The 12,337-nt window shown below is 38.7% G+C and overlaps 1 protein-coding gene across 10 annotated transcripts in view; it reads left to right on the forward strand.

The window, feature by feature from the left end:
• RERE (arginine-glutamic acid dipeptide repeats) overlaps positions 1–12,337 on the forward strand; it is a 570,111-nt gene that overhangs the window by 191,882 nt on the left and 365,892 nt on the right. The window contains exons 1-2 of one of the 10 annotated variants that reach the window (XM_074218542.1): positions 1,999–3,722; positions 4,184–4,309. The exons of 8 other annotated variants lie outside the window; for them this stretch is intronic. The gene's annotated coding sequence lies outside the window, so the exon portion shown is untranslated. Of the gene's footprint in view, positions 1–1,998; positions 3,723–4,183; positions 4,310–12,337 lie in introns of those variants that run through there. One more of the 10 variants, XM_074218541.1, reaches the window with a different exon arrangement.

Consider the following 12,337-nt stretch of genomic DNA (forward strand, 5'->3'; position numbering starts at 1 on the left):
ACATTTTATTTGTAGCCTCGGCAGTCCAAGCTCTAAATTTTCCAACATTTTTTTTCTCCCTGATTTTGTCCTATGCAATAAACTGTCGTTTCTAGTACATTAAGTGGTCTTCCTTAATCTTTTGCAAGGGTTTGGAACCAATTCTGTTGAGAAAAAAAGGAATTTTTTATTTGGTCTGTTTTAAGCTTCACATTTTTTATATTCAGATTCATTCTTAGTAAGGAGGCTAGGAAATTTTACATACTTTGCCAAAATCATTAATTGTCATTTTTATGTTTTATTATTTGCTTTCTGTTTTGAAGCTACAGAAGTGTTTTGTTGTTGTTGTTTTATATTGAAGTTTTCTTAAGTCTTATTTACAGGGAATTAATATATAGAATGATTTACTCAGTTTCATCATTAGGTATAGTTAATTGGGAGAGTCCAACAGAAGAGCTTAATTAAATCATCTTTTTATCTAATTTTTATCTTGTCAGATGTGGAAAAATTTTAGTTCCTTTTGTTTATGAAGGACTATTTTCACTATAGTTTGTTAATTTCAGTGTAAAAGATTTTTTATTCTTTTTGAAAATACCTTTTCAGTCCCTCCTTTTATCCTGGAAATTGGTTTTTGGGTTGGTGTTGGCTTGACACTGCAGTAACAGGGCCCCCTCTTGGGTGTTCAGGTGTGCCCTTCTTAGAAAATTAGGTGGTCTTATTTCTTGTCCAAAGAGGGACTGACTCTCAGACTCTTAATATTTGCTTTCCAGTTTCTTTGTTGGCTATGGCCATCTGGGTCTGTCTGCTCTTCACAAAGTAGATTTTCATGCTGCAAGGAGTCTTTTGGGGGGTGGGGGTGGGGGGGCGGAACTAATGACCCAGGAATCCTGCTGCTCAGCAGGAATGCTTGTAATTTCACCTGCATAGAGAGGGCTTCTAAAGATGAATGGGAAGAGAAGCAATTTATGATAGACCTAGTTTTTATTATCATTGAGGAGTTGTAAATTTTTGCTGAAACTCTTCTGATTCAGTCCCCTCCCCATACATTTTTGTGGAAAATGTCCAACATTCTGCAGTTTAAGGTAGTTTTCCTGAAGTACTGCTTTGGTCTTATTAATTCCCTCTAAAATTTTTATAGTGTTAATAGTTCCCATATCTGGACCAAACCAGTTGCCTAACTCCAGGTCTCTCTTCAGGTTTTTTTTTCCCCCCTAGGCAAATGGGGTTAAGTGGCTTGCCCAAGGCCACACAGCTAGGTAATTATTAAGTGTCTGAGACTGGATTTGAACCCAGGTGCTCCTGACTCCAATGCCAGTGCTCTATCCACTGTGCCACCTAGCTGCCCCTCCCAGCTTTTCTTGTGAGTGATCCCTACCATATCCAGAGGGTGCCCGAGTTCAGCCTCTTCAGTACCATGGAACACTCTCAGAGGTAGCACTCTGGGTCCCATCGGGAATACTGTTATCTTGTGTTACCCATATCCCTTTTTAGCTAGACCATGTGTCTTATTTTGGACTCTGCCCTTAGCGACAATAACTAGGTAGTGCAAGCCTTACTTGTCTCCTTTTCAGTTTTGGGCAGGACAGTTAGTGTCACAGGATTAATAGGCACACATGCCTCTGTAATTGCCTCCCCCCCCCCCCCCCCCCAGCCTGCCAGATTCCCAAATTTCTCTCTTAAAATCAAAAGCTCCATCATCATAATTTCGACTACATCCTCGATTCCTTACTTTGCTTCATCTTATATATCTAAGCTGTTAGAAAATGTCACTTCTGCTTCTACCTCTCTCACATCTGTTCCCATTTCTACACTGAGAAAGCCTCCATCCCATTTCTAGCTGTTTCTTCGCAACTTGACTCTAATGCTTGTAGCTTCCTAGTTGTCTCCCTGTCTCCAGTCATTCTCCTCTCTAATCTATCCTTCACAGAGCTCTTAAATCACAAGTTTACTAAGTAAAGTAGTTAATTTCATCTTTATCTTAGCTTTTTTGTTTTATTTTGTGCATAAATAGCATAATTATGTTTTTATTATTGATAAATAAGTGTGTATGCTGAAACTTTTTTCCTGGTTTAGGTTTAAGACTAGGTTTAACAATTTAGGTTTGGTATTCAAAGTCTTCTCTTATCTCATTTATTAATCCTCCCTCCCCCTTTAATAAAGCTTCTATTATTATATGTGGATGTGTTTATATGTACATATCCATATCCATATAAATTTTTTTCAATATCTACACATTTTCCCTCAGTATCATTCTTAGTACCATTGATCCATCCCATGTAAGTCAGTTAGGTGACATTTTATAGGCATAGAAACCTGTTGTCAGGATAACCTGATTTCAAATGTGGTCTTAGACCCTTTCTGGTTGTATTAAACCTGGGCATGTCATTTTACCTTTGTTTCATCAACGGTAATACGGACATAATTGCAGTTCCTGTCTCAGCGGGTTGTTGTGAGGATCAAGTGAGGTAGTATTTGTAAAAATTAAGTTTTACCATAGTGCATTACAGATAGTAGACATGATCTAAATGCTTTTTCTTCTTTCTCCTTCTCACATAAAAAAAATATTTTTTTTAAGCGAATGAAAAGCAGAATCAGAAAGCAGAAGTACAAATGATATTGGAAAAGAATGCAAACAGGTTTATACACAAGACTTGTGGCCCTCTCCCCTCCCCAGGCTGTGGTATATCAGTTCTCTTATTTATATGTTTGGGCTTTATAATTTCTCTGTTTGATTCCTTACTTTTCTTTTAGCATATGGCTTTCCCCTTCAGTTTGGCTATCTTAATGTCACCTGTGACTTGTTCTGAATCTTGGTAGAATGCTGAACACTTTTCTGTTTAATTTTTATTTTACTCCTATAGGTTTCCAATTCCTATTTCATTTTCTCCATTAGGCCCTTCCTTTTCTAACTCCAATGTAGACAGAATTGCTATTTTATTGTCAGAATATACTTGTTTTCAAATTATTTCTTTTTGTGTGTGTGTGTTTGTTTTTACTGGTCTCCTTGAACTGTGTGTGTCTATTTCTATCTTTAGTCACAGCTCAGCTCAGTGACTGCCTTCTATACTGGATCTTTCTTGATTACTTCAGTTACTATGACCCACTCCATCATTCTCCCCCTCCCCCCAATAATGCTAGAGTTTTATTTATTCCTGAGTGTATTTTTCTTGCCGCCAGAAAATATTATTTTTAGTCTTAGTTTCATTGGTAGAATCAGATTGTGGAACTGAAATGAAATTGTTTCCCTCTTAGCATCAGAAGAAGATTAATAGAAATATATGCACAATTTCCATCCATAAAAGCTCACATTTTGTAGAGTGCAGCATATAATCAGATAAATAAATATCAAGAGAGTATCTGGGGGGCATAGGACAAAACACCTAGGCAATCAAGAGTTGCTTATTGGTTAATAAGCTTAATTGCCTTTTTTTTTTAGTTCATTTGCACAGTGTGACTTGTGTTTGGCCAATTAGTGTTAAGCTATGTGCTTTGTTTTTATCACTTGATTTCTGACCTTTTTCATTGTATCCATTTTAGATTATTTTAACCAGTTTTTAAATATCACTTTACTTGGATTAGACAAATTATGTTGATAGATGGCAAAAGGAATATAACATGGCAGTAGATTTTTGAATTTTTGTGTTTCTTCAGGATCATGACATGAGAGAGCCTACAGAGAATATAAAGATAATGTTTCATTTTTACAATTGAGAAATATCAGGACCAGTATGTTCACATATAGAGTAAGTGCTCAAACCTTGCATTTTTCAGGGCAGCTGAAAATGATGAAGTAGCTTTCAAGAGGATTTCAAACGTTAACTATTTTTCCTCATTCAGTTTTTGTCAAAATACTGCCAATGTCTGAACTTCGAGCTCCTTTGAATGCAGTAATGATAGGGAGGATGAGTTCAGTGCGTTTAATTTAATGGATGTGAGTGTGGTGTAGAAATCACATGTATCAGTAATTGTCATTTGACTTTCCTAAATTTGGGATAATCTCTTTATGCATTATCATTAGCAAATCATACGTGATTTGGCACATTGTTCTAGATTGCTTTTAAGCTGATTTTATGTTCTCAAGGAATAAAAATTGAATATTAGACTAAGCAAAACATAATTAAGTTAGCATGTTTGTTGAAAATTGTACCCTAGTAGTCAACTTGGATTTTTATTTCTTTCTTTTTTTTTTTTGGCATTATTGCAGCTAAAAGAAATTTCCCTTAAATGTTGGGATAATTTACTCCTTAGCACATGAGGAACTTTTTATGAACGTGCAATTTGTGCTAGATTTTGGGTTCTTCTTCCTGAACTCCTCTTTTTTGCCTGATGGGTAAGTCGCTTAATGTTTCTGATTCAATTTCATCAACTTTGATATCCTTCCTACACTACAAATTTTGCATTCCTTAAGAATATTAAATGTGAAATTTTTTTTTTTGCAAGGCAAATGTTGTTAAGTCGTTTGCCCAAGGTCACACAGCTAGGTAGTTATTAAGTGTCTGAGACCCATATTTGAACCTAGGTACTCCTGACTCCAAGGCTGGTGCTTTATCCACTACACCACCTAGCTGCCTCTAAATGTGAAATTGTTTTAAATACCCATCTTTTCATTTTGTTTTGATATTGTTTTATTTCCTTATATATTTATGACAGAAATGAACTTGTTTTTCTCAATGGCATGTACTGAAGGTAATTTCAGAGCGGACAGGTTAGAGGAACAGATTGAAGTTCTATTTTCCTTCTTATATATAACTTATTAGTTTTGTTGAACTAATGTTTAGGGTTTTTTTTTTGTATCACTTTCCCTTACTAATCAAGGGAAGGAGTGATATTCTCCCCTTTGATTTATATACTCCATGGACTCCCACTGGCCCTTTGTGGTTTTGCAGTATCATTGAGGGTGGTTTTACAAATAGTTGATATTATTTTTTCACCTGGGTGAGAAAATACATATGCTCCACCATAAATCCCAGTAGGAAAAGTAATGTCTCTCTGTGTATTTTAATTGCTAAGACTAGTGGCCCATAGAGACTTGAGTTTATTACTGCCTAAAGAGATGATTCATTGAGAGCAAAAAATTCCATGCCTCTCTAGTAAGTCTCCCTGTCTTTGAAATATGTTCCTGAAAATTGAAATATCTAGTGTCAAAGTCTTATCTAGGAAAAAGTTTGGTTTTTAAGATATTTGTGGTACATTGAAGCCTTTTTTGGATCATGTTTATAGATGGTGTGAAATATTACTATCATTTATATTTTTCCTCATTTCACACTGACTGATTCCTTATTCCCATCACAAGTTGCCCATCTTTTCTTCCCCTCTTTTCCCCCATATTCCTGAATTCCCTGTCCACAACTAGCCTTCTTCATAGGTAACAAAGTCATTTTCATCCTAAATCTTCCCTTCCATCCTCATTCCCTCTTTGTATGCCCTCATACCTGATTCCCTTCTGATGACACAGTTCCCAAGGGTACCTTTTTCAGCACTAGTTGTACTTTAATTGAAATTCTCAACTCACTGGTCATAGTTGGAGGGATGGACTACTCCTTGTTTTATGCATTGCCACTTCCTGACTCCCCTCCACCATCACTCAGTAAACTTACTCAATTTTAATATACTACCCAATCAAGATTCTTCTCATAGCCAATGTCTGCAGACACTTCTTCAATCCTCAGTAAGGTCAAAGATTGATAGACATCTTTTTCTTCTCCAACCCCTGCCTTCATTCTTGGGTACTTCATCAACATTTATATTTCTATTCCCTAATGTCACATTTCTTCAACTTAGAAGTTTCCCACAATCTTCTCCTGCCATGGTCATTCTTTGATTTTTTTCATTAGCTAAGAGGTATAAACATCCGTGTTCATAAACTCTTAATCTGTTATTTGTTATTCAATTTCTCTCCTTTCTTTCCCACTCCACATCCTATTCTATTTCCTCACTGAGATCTTTAATCCTTCTAGTCCTCAATTTGTTCCCAGGAATTGACTACTTTCTTATTCTTATTCTAATTTTGTGCTAAACCAATCCTATACTCTCCTTTTAAAATTAGTAGCCTCTTCATTAGTTTGAAAACTTTGCACTTCCAAACCAACTTTGGCTTATTTGCACCATATAATGCTTCTCTCCCCCCCCCCCCCCCCCACGTATGCTGTGAAACCAAACTAGAAAAAAATGTAAGAAATCTTGCTTAACTTCCACTTCAATTTCAACAATTTCAACTAGAACCTCTCTTGTAAGAAAGATTCATTATCCCTTTCAACACATCAGTTTTTCCACCACAACAGAATATTTCTTCTTCACTTTTTCTAGCCAGTTGTTCCCTCTCTTTTCATCCTATTTTGTCTCTAACATTCATTCACTTCCCTGTTTACTGGCTTCTTTCTTAACTTGTTAGAAACACTATCATTTCACCCCATCATCCTTTTTTTTTTTTTCCCAGTTTTTGCAAGGCAATGCAGTTAAGTGGCTTCCCCAAGGCCACACACCTAGTCTTCCAGGAGCTTCCATTCTTTTTTTTTTTTTAGATTTTTTTTCAAGGCAAGGGGTTTAAGTGGCTTGCCCAAGGCCACACAGCTAGGTCATTATTAAGTGTCTGAGGCCAGATTTGAAGTCAGGTACTCCTGACTCCAGGGCCAGTGCTCTATCCACTGCACCAGCTAGCCTCCCCTCCCATCATCCTTTCTTAAGCTGACCATTCCTTCTAGCTGTCATCCAGTATCTCTCCCTCTCTTTTGTTGTTAAACTCCTCTGCATTCTGGGCTCCAGCCGCATTGTTTAAATGAAACTGGTCTGTAGGACATTACCAATAAACTCTGAATTTTCAAATTCATTGGCCTTTTCTAAATTCTTACATATCTCTTGAACTCTGTACCCTTTGACAGCTTGTTCATTGACTTTTCTTTGTTTTTATAACACTACTTTCTGATTTTTTTCATGTCTCTATGAGAACACTTCACTTTAATTTGCTTAAAATCTTTGTCACTCAAATTCTATCTTGGGTTGACTTTTTTCCATTTATGTTATTTCCCTTCATGATCTCTTGATATACCCTTATATTCCAACCTCTCATGACTTGAATCTTTCTCAATTATCCCAAACTTATAGATGTTTTAAAACTCTGCTTCCCTCATACTGGAATCATATTTCTCCAAAAACTGTCCTTTCTTTTCAGCTTTCCTACTTTGGTTAATAGTGCCACTCCCATTTACCCAGCTTTGCCTCTAATATCATCCTTTATTCCTGTCTCTTAACTTATGCATTTCATCAATGACCATGCATTGCTAATTTTCCCTTTATTATATCTCTCATATTCTTGCTTTTATCCTTGTTCTATAGAAATCATTTGGTGTAGACCGTTAATCACCTAATCCTGAACTATTGCAGTAGTTGGCTAATGAGTTTCTCTTCATTCTAGTTTATCTTCCTCTCAGCTATCAGAGTGATGTTTCTGAATCATTTTCTTACTAAAATAATAAACTCCAATGCCTCCCTGTTATCTCCAGAATCGTGTTTAAAAAGCCTTTGTTGACTTTAAACTGTCAGATTCCTATTCATCTCATACTTTTACCCCCTCCATTTACTCTATAAGGATTGGAGAAGTGCTAAAGCATCACCCATCATCCAAAACACATGCAAGTATGCTGTCCTGATAAACCTTTGCTGAGTAACCACATTTTGCTATCATTTTTCAGGAGCTCTCATAATTGACAGCATCAAAGGCCTTGGTCAGCTCAGTTGTTTGCAACCTGTTCTCCTTCTGGCATGTCTCCTAGAGTTATCAGGCAGCAAACACCATATTAACCGGTCATTGACTCTTTCTCAGGCTCTCTGGTCGTTTCCCATCTTCCAGGTGAAGGATCATTCTTTTTTTCCAGAAAGATTTTATTTTATTTTGAGCTTCCCAAATTTTCCCCCAATCTTGCTTCCCTCCCCCCACCCCCACAGAAGGCATTTTGTCAGTCTCCACATTTTTTTCCATTGTATACATTGATTCAGCTTTAATGCGATGAGAGAGAAATTGTATCCCCAAGGAAGGAAAATAAAGTAGAAGAAACAGAAAATTGCACAAAAAGATAACAGCTTTCCCCCCCAAGTTAAAGGCAGTAGTCCTTGGTCTTTACTAAAACTCCACAGATTCTCTGTATATGAATGATCAGTCTTTTCAGGACTTTAGCTAGAATCTTGCCACCAGTTTTTTAATATTTAATATTTATTTATTCTCATTTTGTACAAATAATTTTTAATACATTAATAAAATATTCTTAAGAGTAAACGGAGTACCCCCCCCCCCCCAAATATAGACTCACTTGAGTGATAAAGTAACGGGGAGAGAAAAAAATTAAAATTAAAAAAAATTATAGTAATAATTGTAGGTATAGCCAGGTGGCACAATGGACAGAGCACCAGCCCTAGATCCAGGAGCACGTGAGCCCATATCTGGCCCCATAAACCCAACATTCACCCAGCCATGTGACATGCAAGCCACCTCAACCCCACTGCCCTGCAAAAACCCCCAAAAGAAAAAAAAAGACCCAAAATAAAATAGTAATAATAGTAGGGGTGGCTGAGTAGGAGACAGAGCATTGGCCCTTGAGCCAGGAGCACCCGGGTCCAAATCCGGCCTCAGACACCCAACAATCACCCTGCTCTGCGGCCCCAGGCAGCCCACCCAGCCCCATTTGCCCTGCACCCCCCCCAAAAAAAATAATAAAAAATGTGCTTCAGTCTTTGTTCCAACAACTCTGTCATGTGGATCACATTCTTTAGGATAAGTCCATCACAAAAGTTACTTCCATATTTTTCCACTGTTGCCATTGCTGATCACAACTCCCTCCTTTTGTATTTCTCCTACCACATACTGTATTTTCTCTCTCCTTTCACTCTGACTCTGCTGTAGGGTCACTGAGTGGCGCACCAGACAGATCCCTGGTGCTGGGGCCAAGAAGCCCTGAGCCCCCATACCACCCCTTAGGCCCAGCATCCACCTGGCCCTGTTGTCTTGGGCAGGCCTTCCAATCCCAGCCCCTTGCAAGAAGTAAAAAAGAAAATGTGTTATATCTGACTACTCTCCCCTCATGGCCCATCCTCTCCTCCATCACTCACCTTCTCCCCCGTCCCCCCCTCTTTTCTTCTTACTCCATATGCCTATACCTCACTGAGTATATATGCTGTTTCATCAATCTCCCTGAGTTCTATTCTTTGTCTGAATGATTTGTTCTCCTCAGAGAGTTTTCTTATCTCTGTTTCCATCTGGCCAATTCTGCTTTTTAAAGTATTTCTCAATGGTGTTTCTCTTGTTTCCTCTGCTTGCTCAATTTACCAGCCTAAGCTTGTTTTGGGGGGCTCTTCCTGAGCTTTTGGGACACTCCCACAAGGGTCTCAGTGTGTGAGGCTCTGTCCTCCCTCCTGGTCTGTGAATGACCATATGCGCTCCTGTCTGCCACGGGGCTGAGGTGGGGAGGGCCCTGCTGGGCCTAGACTGCGATCAGGATCTTAAATTGGTCAGAGCCCCAGAGTCCTGACAGAGCTCTGCAGTCTCTCTTCATTCCCCTCCCTAGGTTCAATGGGCTCATGCCCTGGGGACTCCTGCTTACCGGCTCTGCTTGCTTCTGTTCCTGGATCTGGACTGCCTTGGCCAAGCTGCTTGCTGTGTGCCCTGAGGGCTGGGCTTACGTGCCGCTGTGGCAGAGGTCCCCTGGTGTTCCCCCCAGTTGTGCCTAGTGCACCCCAGAGCGTAGCTCAGGAGACTCCCCTGCTGCTGTAAGCCATGGCTCCCAGTGGCCCCAGTGCCCCCTCCGGGAGGCTGAAGTTCTTTAGCTCTGGAGGGCCGCCCCTCCAACCCTGGGAGCAGAGCCTTTCTGCTCTTTTCTAGGTTACCTTGAGTAGGAGAACTGCCTCCCTGGGTCCCTCTGTGGGTTCTGTTTCTTGAAAATTTAGTTAAAGTCCTTAGTTTCGAAGATTTATGAAAGAATGCCTAAGACAGGATCTGCTCTTGTCTCTATCTTGGCTCTGCCCCCTTGCTACTATTGTTAAAGAGAAACCATTTCCTGTTCCTTTATAGAGGTGAACTACTGAATCATCTTTGGATGTCTGGGAAATAACTTCTGCTTGTCCGTTCACCCCCAAAATGTCAGTTTTTGTGTATGTGTGTGGATTCTCCACCTTGTAAATTTATCCTGGAAAAGAATCAGCTTACACTTTTCATGATGAGAGGAGCTCATAAGACTTCAAAAACCTCTTCCTGTTGGAAGTTCAGGTGGAGAGGGATTGACTTCACCTGAACACCGGTGTTAGTGACTTCAGCATTGTTTGTTTGATGACCATCTGTTGAGCACATTATGGAATTTTTCAACCCATCTTTCTAGCATGATGTCCTTATTGCTATTCATTTTGACTCCATCAGTACTGAATAGTTGAGCTGGGTATTTGGCCCATAAATATCTTTCAGGGCATTGTAATTGCACTTGGGATTGTTATTCTCAAGAGTATTACTGAATTTCATTCTGCCCTCTTAGTTAGCCTGGAATCTTGCTTCTGTAAGTGTTGCCTTCAGTTTGCTTTGGACAGAGTTAAACACTGCCTTCTTAGAGATTAAGTATCCTGCTGGCAAACCCTATGAAGTTCTTATTGTCATTTAGCAGCTTTTGAATTTCACCATCATTTTTGACAAACCAATTTTGATTGCTCCAATGCTTGATGTTTTCAGCAGTGTTGTTGGATATATTCAATAAGGGTGTAAACCATTTCATGGATAATTTGAGACATGGGAAACACTACTCTAGCACTACTTAGTATAGCATGCCCTTATCTAAATACATTCTTTTCTCTGTCAGCAAAGTAGAATTGCAGAAGAGCAAAAGAAACAGGAGAGTCTCAACTCCACTCCAAATGTTAAAGTATGTGCCCATCCTGTTGTAAAACCTTCTAGGCTTATATCTATCTGATCAACCACAACCTATATACTTGACCCCAAAAGTCTGTGTCATTTTGGTACTCATTGAAAATGAAGGACAACCACCAACTGACAATGACACTGGACTCCTTGCTTTTCGTCATGTAAGCAACTTCATCTTTGGACTATGTGTGTGGTTAAGTGTTTGTCCTTAATTCGGGGTGTGTGTGTGTGTGTGTGTGTGTGTGTGTGTTTGTGTGTGTATGAGGCAAATGGGGTTAAGTGGCTTGCCCAAGGCCACACAACTAGGTAATTATTAAGTGTCTGAAGTCAGATTTGAACTCAGCTACTCTTGAATCCAAGGCCGGTGCTCTATCCACTGCACCACCTAGCCACCCCTCTGTCCTTCATTCTTGACAAAGACCATGACATCAGGGAGGTGATCTCATGTCTTGGTCCATTGTCCAAATATGAGTCAGGAAGATTGGAGATGACCCTGGATACGAGGCAATCCAGATTGAGTGACTAGCGGAAGGCCTGAGTTCATTTATGAGCTTGGCCTCTGACTAACTTCGTGACTCTGTGCAAGTCACTTAATCTCAGTTTATTTTAGGTTCTTCACCTGTAAAATGACAGTCTTTCGAGCACATTCTCAGGATAGTTGTAAGGATCCAGTGAGATAGTGATTGAAAACATTTAGCACCATGGCCATAGTACAACATAATTAAGTGATGTTTGAATGATTTGTGTTGATGTCTTGTTATATGTCTGGTTTGATATAAAAGGATAGGAGAATATATATCGTATTTGTGTGTGTGTGTGTGTCTTTATATGTATGTGTGAATTTTTCTTAACAAGTTTATCACAGATGTCATGACTTCTGGCATATTATTAGTTTTGCTTAATTTTCTTAAGATGTTTACTCTGTTGTCTTTACAGAATTGAATATTCATTTCTTCTCTGACTTCCATTTTTCACTGCTATAAAATGAGAGAATGAGAGAGGGCAAAAGAGAAGTTGAAGCATAAGTCCTTTTAGAATAATTTATTAGGCTAGGCAAACAACAGTAGCCAGACCATCTCTAATGGTTCTGTTTCCTACAAGGCCTGGAACCCTTTCGGTAAAGGCAAGAGAGAAGTTTGCCTTCATATAGCATACTTCTCACTAGCATACTTCTCACTAGAATAAATATAATCTTATATTTCATGCCATACATCATTTGCTTGGTAGATGTGGTCTTTTTCTGTACTGAAGGTTGTAGTTCATACAAATCACATTATATCAGCTTCCAATACTCTTTCAAATATTAATGAAATCATGAGAATCTTTCTGTTGAACTTTCCAGTTTCCAGAAATCTGCCTCTCGATCTTGTAATATTTTGTGACATAGTATTACATTGACGCTTTTGATGTTTTATCTGATTTTTCACTCCTTTATTGACTTTTCTTTTCTCATCCTAAATATTCACT

The sequence above is a fragment of the Macrotis lagotis genome, chromosome 1 (assembly GCF_037893015.1).
Source record: "Macrotis lagotis isolate mMagLag1 chromosome 1, bilby.v1.9.chrom.fasta, whole genome shotgun sequence".
Classification (NCBI taxonomy): domain Eukaryota; kingdom Metazoa; phylum Chordata; class Mammalia; order Peramelemorphia; family Peramelidae; genus Macrotis; species Macrotis lagotis.